The sequence below is a fragment of the Dreissena polymorpha genome, chromosome 2, assembly GCF_020536995.1.
Source record: "Dreissena polymorpha isolate Duluth1 chromosome 2, UMN_Dpol_1.0, whole genome shotgun sequence".
Lineage (NCBI taxonomy): Eukaryota > Metazoa > Mollusca > Bivalvia > Myida > Dreissenidae > Dreissena > Dreissena polymorpha.
This window is the reverse complement of record NC_068356.1, coordinates 115,726,271-115,735,034: the sequence shown is the minus strand read 5'-3', so window position 1 is coordinate 115,735,034 and position 8,764 is coordinate 115,726,271.

Here is an 8,764-nt window from a genome sequence, read left to right as displayed (position 1 = left end):
TACCTTTGTTGGGCGCAGGCGAGGTATAAAACCCGGAACTATCCGGAAATCTTTATGGTAAAACCCGGATCCGATATAAATGGTTATAACTTCATTATTATTCGTCCGATATTAATTATAATGGTACCGTTGTAAAGAAGATCCTCTACAGATTCTAACCATATCAAAATATTTTATGGCAGGGTCGTAGTCGGCCTGTAAATCGCGGACAAAGTCGGCCTGTTTTAACGTTTTTTTTTACACACGCAAATGCCGAAAAGAAAACCCGGATCCGATATAAATGGTTATAACTTCATTATTATTCGTCCGATATTAATTATAATGGTACCGTTGTAAAGAAGATCCTCTACAGATTCTAACCATATCAAAATATTTTATGGCAGGGTCGTAGTCGGCCTGTAAATCGCGGACAAAGTCGGCCTGTTTTAACGTTTTTTTTTACACACGCAAATGCCGAAAAGAAAACCCGGATCCGATATAAATGGTTATAACTTCATTATTATTCGTCCGATATTAATTATAATGGTACCGTTGTAAAGAAGATCCTCTACAGATTCTAACCATATCAAAATATTTTATGGCAGGGTCGTAGTCGGCCTGTAAATCGCGGACAAAGTCGGCCTGTTTTAACGTTTTTTTTTACACACGCAAATGCCGAAAAGAAAACCCGGAACCGATATAAATGGTTATAACTTCATTATTATTCGTCCGATATTAATTATAATGGTACCGTTGTAAAGAAGATCCTCTACAAATTCTAACCATATCAAAATATTTTATGGCAGGGTCGTAGTCGGCCTGTAAATCGCGGACAAAGTCGGCCTGTTTTAACGTTTTTTTTTACACACGCAAATGCCGAGAAGAAAACCCGGAACCGATATAAATGGTTATGACTTCATTATTATTCGTCCGATATTAATTATAATGGTACCGTTGTAAAGAAGATCCTCTACAGATTCTAACCATATCAAAATATTGTATGGCAGGGTCGTAGTCGGCCTGTAAATCGCGGACAAAGTCGGCCTGTTTTAACGGTTTTTTTTACACACGCAAATGCCGAGAAGAAAACCCGGAACCGATATAAATGGTTATAAATGCATTATTATTCGTCCGATATTAATTATAATGGTACCGTTGTAAAGAAGATCCTCTACAGATTCTAACCATATCAAAATATTGTATGGCAGGGTCGTAGTCGGCCTGTAAATCGCGGACAAAGTCGGCCTGTTTTAACGGTTTTTTTTACACACGCAAATGCCGAAAAGAAAACCCGGAACCGATATAAATGGTTATAAATGCATTATTATTCGTCCGATATTAATTATAATGGTACCGTTGTAAAGAAGATCCTCTACATTTTCTAACCATATGAAAATATTTTATGGCAGGATCGTAGTCGGCCTGTAAATCGCGGACAAAGTCGGCCTGTTTTAACGGTTTTTTTTTACACACGCTAATGCCGTAAAGAAAACCAGGAACCGATATAAATGGTTATAAATGCATTATTATTCGTCCGATATTAATTGTAATGGTACCGTTGTAAAGAAGATCCTCTACAGTTTCTAATAATGTTAAAATATTTTATGGCAGGGACAGTGTTAACCTGTAAATCGCTGTGCGGTAAAAGTTGACCGAAAAATACCGTGTTTTTTTTAACACAGAACAATGTCTTGAGGAAAACACGGAAAAGCTAAAAGGGGTTATAAAAGCATCCTTTTCCCAACCGACCATACATTTTTGGTACCGTTGTTACGGTATTGTTCCACTGTTTCTAAATATGTAAAAAATATTGTGAGAAAGCATAATATGAAATAAGGCGAAGCATCAAAGCGAAAATGGTTATAAATGCATTATTATTCGTCCGATATTAATTATAATGGTACCGTTGTAAAGAAGATACTCCACAGTTATTAACCATGTCAAAATAATTTATGGCAGGGTCAGAGTCCGCCTGTAAATCCCGGTCAAAGTCAGCCTGTTTTAACGGTTTTTTTTACACACGGAAATGCCTTAAGGAAAACCCGGAGAAGGTAAACGGGGTTATAAAACAGTATTATTGACTCGATATTAATTATAATGGTATTGTAGTACAGGAGAACCTCCACAGTTTCTAACCATCTAAAAATATTTTAAGGCAGGTTCAGATTCAGCCTGTAAATCGCGGTCAAATACATTAATACATCATAATAAACACAAGGTAGTATAAATATGCATGAAATATAACCATTTTTATCTAATTTAGTCCATTAACACACAATAGAAACGCATTTTTGCATATATATTGCGAGAAATCGAGTGCTTTTCGGTCTTCACATGAAGTGCTTTTCGGTCGGTATATTGCCGATATTTATCCAATTTTGGGCATTAATACATCATAATAAACACAAGGTAGTATAAATATGCATGAAATATAACCATTTATAACTAATTTAGTCCGTTTACACACAATAGAAACGCAAGTTTTCATATATATAGCGAGAAATTGAGTGCTTTTCGGTCGTCACATGAAGTGCTTTTCGGGCGGTATATTGCCGATATTTATCCAATTTTGGGCATTAATACATCATAATAAACCAAAGGTAGTATAAGTATGCATAAAATATAACCATTTATAACTCATTTAATCCGTTACTCACACAATAGAAACGCAATTTTTCATTTATATACAAGAAATTGATTGCTTTTCGGTCTTGACATGAATTGCTATTCGGTCGGTATATTGCCGATATTAATCCAATTTTGGGCAAAATGTAGTATAGACATACATTCATATAACCATTAATAACTAATTAAACCCGTTAACACACGCTAGAAACGATATATTGCATATATAGAGAGAGAAATTGAGTGCCTTTCGGTGCTTTTCGGTGATTGTATGGACCGACTTAAATACCAATAGAGCGTGACACAAACACAGCACAATTGTTTATTTCGGCAAACATTTTGATATTATTTGCTTTTAAACATAGCTTTTAATGACTATTGATAGATGAATAATGTTATACTATTATTTGTAATTTCAAAACATGTTACTTGGTGATTTTATTCACGTTCTATAAATACATCAGTTATTCTTATTAACCTGATGCCTGTTGTCTGCTACTGTTACAATACGACGCTTAAAAATGTGGATTGCATAAAGTTAAAGGTCACATTCCGTGTGCACTATATTACTTGTAATAATGCATTATAAATATGTCAAGCATGTTCACTTTAACAAATACGATACTTCTTTATGTAATGTAGAATTTTGCAAAGGTAAAGCGCTATATATATGACAATGTTTTATTTTTTCTTGTTGATTAAAAACAAAAACAAAATATAACAATACATATCATATGTGTACATACTTTTTTAAACCAATATAATGAATCACGTGATGTTTTTATAATTTTGTTAAGCGTGCGTGATATTGAACGTAGATTTAAGCGAGTTATGCGATTTAAAAACTGATACCACTCAGCTTGATTTACAATTCATGTTCCAACGCGCCAATGTATTTAATTAAATGGTTTCATGAAATTGTGTTTAAAAGCATAACGATTGAAAGTCAGTAAGAAACACAGTTTTGCACATAAAATGATCGCCAACAGACCCGAATTAATACACTTCATAAATGCCAATCAGATAAAAAACAATTCCAATAATACAACAGGGGAAGTCTACACTGTGTATTAGCCACCTGCTGTGGTTATCCCTATTTATCAGCTCTATCTCAGGCACCTGGCTACTGTTATGAACAAATTGGATTTACTGAAAATAACTGATGTCATTTATTGCCAAATTGTTATGTACATATAAAATAAACAACGAGAGTGGACCCACATCATTGTTGCACATTAGTATAAACTTCACTGTAATCTAGGCGCCCCGTAATCTGTTCTTAAAATAGACATAGCCTTAATAAAGACGGCGCTAATTAAGTTGGATATTAAAGAAGCTACATTAAGCGCACTGAAAAAGATGAATTGGACACATTTGCATCTTTCATTTATTACAAAGCATGTGAATATGTACAATACTTTTATTACTGACACATTATTCTTAAAGTCGACGGACAACATAAGAGGGAACCACAATTAAATAAGATCCATTTTCGCAGGATAGTGGTTTTTTTAGAAAATATTCACATATTATTTTTAGCTTGCATTAGTTACAATAATAAGTTCGCGTGCCATTGAACGTTGAGTTAAGCGAACGGTGCGAATTAAAATCTGAAACTATTATGTCATCTGTACTAACAGCATTAACTCAATGGTGTCAAATCCTCTATAGTCAATTAAAGGGGCATTTTCATTTTTTGAAGTAGTTAAAAACCAACTTGTAGTGAGTGATATTTTGATGCAACCAATTGAAACTTTTGACTTTAAATGACGAAAAATCGGATATGGGTGCATTGTGTGTGCTATGTATAAAACATGACAGTCACTACAAAATCGTATATATAATATACTCTGTAAGAGACGTTACATATTATGACATTTCAAATTTAAACCACAAAATTGACAATTATCCAAAGATATATCATTCATTTTAGTGAAGGAATGATATATTATAATAACCATGAAAAGTATTTCCGTTTGACTATGCCTTTAACGAAATAATTTTTCATAATAATATATATAAAATAAACGAGAGTAATGATACCTTCCTTTCATGTATAGTGTACATGTAAGACAAACAGATTCTTTAAATTCATCGCTGTCATTACATCAGTCTATTAGCATCTCATTCGCAATGAAATAATTTGCATTTCGCGTGTGCAGAAAATGATTCATATTTTGGTAATAGGAATTGTACTTCTCTTTAGCGTATCTTACAAAAGTATAAGCACGCATTGCAGAAAGCACTTTTTAGAACAAAAAAATCAACGAAAGACTGACTTGCCTTTCGCTAGTAGTAAAAAATTTTTAACAAATATTTTACTGTTAACTAAAATGCCACGTCCGACTTGTCATTAAAATCCAGAGAGTCAAACGAAATGCACATCCACATTATGCTCTCTTTCAATTTATCTTACATTTTTTTAACCACATACACATGTCTGCTCTTTTTTTAATCTTATCGAAGTTTACAATAATGCATGACAATCAAACAATCCTAAATACGTTTTGCATTTGATGATGCTTTGAATAAATAATTAACTGTTAAAAACAAACCACGTTCATATGTCGTCGCTAATTCTATCGAAAATGCGTTTAAACTATGTGTCGTATTCTGAGAAAACTGGGCATAATGCATGTGCGTACAGTGTCGTCCCAGATTAGCCTGTGCAGTTCGCACAGGCTTATGAGGGACGACACTTTCCGCCTTAATGGTATCTTTGCTAAGAAGAGACTTCATTTAAACGAAAAATGTCATAACAGCGAAGAGTGTCGACCCTGTTTAGCCTGTGTGGACTGTATGTTAAATATTTTGAGGTTAAACTAGTTTTTTTCGTCACTGAAATGACCACACACGATATACGTCACAAATCTCCTAATTTAAATGTAAAGCTACAAGGCAATGCAAAATTAATAAAACATTATCTTATGAAAATGAATGAAGATGTTTCGATTAAAGATTTATAAATTTACGGAAAAAGATTTTATGTTAGTCAATTGTGTTTTGCTATGAGCAGGGATGTGCGAATAACTGTAAACTTTTGCTGAGCAAGTCATTCATGCTATAATACAGAATTGCAGTTTACCTACATATTTTTCAAAAGGTCAGATAGCTTAATTGGTAGAGCAACCCAGGCCGGTATCATTAGATGGCTCATGGGTGGGTTCGGGTTCGAATCCCGATCTGAACTTCGTAGGTAAACTTGTGGTTGCAAGGCTGGAAACGGATAGTGTGACAATTTGTTTTCGGCGGGGTTTTGGGCTAACCGTTCAGTTCATCAGTTCGTCTAGTCACATGAAACCGTTTAATATGGCCTGTTTGTTGTTTAATTGCTGATTAACATATTTGACACAAATCGTGCAGTCCCGCTTTAACTCCTTATTTATGTTGGCTATATTGCACTTTACCGGTACGCTGCCATCATGGATTCCGAAATTTGCGCAACTTAACACTAATTATAAGGGCTTGGGTTATAGTGCGTACCGGTAAAGTGCAATTGCCCCGGACTGTTTAGTTGCTCTTATCCGCAGATGGTATTCGAACCATATATACTTCAGATGAGTGCAGACATAAGGTGATTTTATCTATTTTACAAACAGCAGCTTTTGTGCGATTTTAAAACAAAAAAGTTACTTAGTTACAAGGACTGTTATGTTGCTCTTATCTGCAGTTGGTTTTCGATCCATAAATGTTTCTTCCCGATTTGTGCAAAATAAGGGTTTATATGAACTACACGGTCGGCAAATTATCACCATTTTACAAACGGAAGCTTTTGTGGGCTTTTCAAACATTGCCTCGTGTGACCTTTTAAACTGCAAATATATCGTTCTAAATCATAAAACAATTTCAATGAAATGTACATGTAATTCTTTGGAAACGTTTTTCTAAGCAAGTTAATCATGCTATTCAACAGCATTGCAGTTTACCCATATATTTTTCAAAAGGTCAGAATAGCTTAATTGGTAGAGCAACCCAGGCCGGAATCATATCTTATTTAGATGGCTAATGGGTGGTTTCGGGTTCGAATCCCGATCTGACCTTCGTAGGTAAATTGTGGTTGCAAGGATGGCAACGAATAGGATGACAATCTGTTTTGGGCGGGGTTTTTGGGCTAACAGTTCAGTTCATTAGGTCACATGAAACCCTTTAATATGGCCCGTTTGTTGTTGAATTGCTGATTAAAGTAATAATTGAAAGTTCATTTCCTTACTTTTTAATAAAAGTCTTTACGAACTCCAGGTTCTTCTGCTAGAAGTGCCTTTAATGATTTAATTCAAATATTTTCTGTATATAAGTTGTGAGTTAGTTTCTTCACGGTGCGTATATTGTATATTGTCATCTAGATTTGCGTGTGTAAAAAAAACCGTTAAAACAGGCCGACTTTGTCCGCGATTTACAGGCCGACTACGATCCTGCCATAAAATATTTTCATATGGTTAGAAAATGTAGAGGATCTTCTTTACAACGGTACCATTATAATTAATATCGGACGAATAATAATGCATTTATAACCATTTATATCGGTTCCTGGTTTTCTTTACGGCATTAGCGTGTGTAAAAAAAAACGTTAAAACAGGCCGACTTTGTCCGCGATTTACAGGCCGACTACGACCCTGCCATAAAATATTTTGATATGGTTAGAATCTGTAGAGGATCTTTTTTACAACGGTACCATTATAATTAATATCGGACGAATAATAATGCATTTATAACCATTTATATCGGTTCCTGGTTTTCTTTACGGCATTAGCGTGTGTAAAAAAAAACGTTAAAACAGGCCGACTTTGTCCGCGATTTACAGGCCGACTACGACCCTGCCATAAAATATTTTGATATGGTTAGAATCTGTAGAGGATCTTTTTTACAACGGTACCATTATAATTAATATCGGACGAATAATAATGCATTTATAACCATTTATATCGGTTCCGGGTTTTCTTTACGGCATTTGCGTGTGTAAAAAAAACCGTTAAAACAGGCCGACTTTGTCCGCGATTTACAGGCCGACTACGACCCTGCCATAAAATATTTTGATATGGTTAGAATCTGTAGAGGATCTTCTTTACAACGGTACCATTATAATTAATATCGGACGAATAATAATGAAGTTATAACCATTTATATCGGTTCCGGGTTTTCTTCTCGGCATTTGCGTGTGTAAAAAAAAAACGTTAAAACAGGCCGACTTTGTCCGCGATTTACAGGCCGACTACGACCCTGCCATACAATATTTTGATATGGTTAGAATCTGTAGAGGATCTTCTTTACAACGGTACCATTATAATTAATATCGGACGAATAATAATGCATTTATAACCATTTATATCGGTTCCGGGTTTTCTTCTCGGCATTTGCGTGTGTAAAAAAAACCGTTAAAACAGGCCGACTTTGTCCGCGATTTACAGGCCGACTACGACCCTGCCATACAATATTTTGATATGGTTAGAATCTGTAGAGGATCTTCTTTACAACGGTACCATTATAATTAATATCGGACGAATAATAATGAAGTCATAACCATTTATATCGGTTCCGGGTTTTCTTCTCGGCATTTGCGTGTGTAAAAAAAAACGTTAAAACAGGCCGACTTTGTCCGCGATTTACAGGCCGACTACGACCCTGCCATAAAATATTTTGATATGGTTAGAATTTGTAGAGGATCTTCTTTACAACGGTACCATTATAATTAATATCGGACGAATAATAATGAAGTTATAACCATTTATATCGGTTCCGGGTTTTCTTTTCGGCATTTGCGTGTGTAAAAAAAAACGTTAAAACAGGCCGACTTTGTCCGCGATTTACAGGCCGACTACGACCCTGCCATAAAATATTTTGATATGGTTAGAATCTGTAGAGGATCTTCTTTACAACGGTACCATTATAATTAATATCGGACGAATAATAATGAAGTTATAACCATTTATATCGGATCCGGGTTTTCTTTTCGGCATTTGCGTGTGTAAAAAAAAACGTTAAAACAGGCCGACTTTGTCCGCGATTTACAGGCCGACTACGACCCTGCCATAAAATATTTTGATATGGTTAGAATCTGTAGAGGATCTTCTTTACAACGGTACCATTATAATTAATATCGGACGAATAATAATGAAGTTATAACCATTTATATCGGATCCGGGTTTTCTTTTCGGCATTTGCG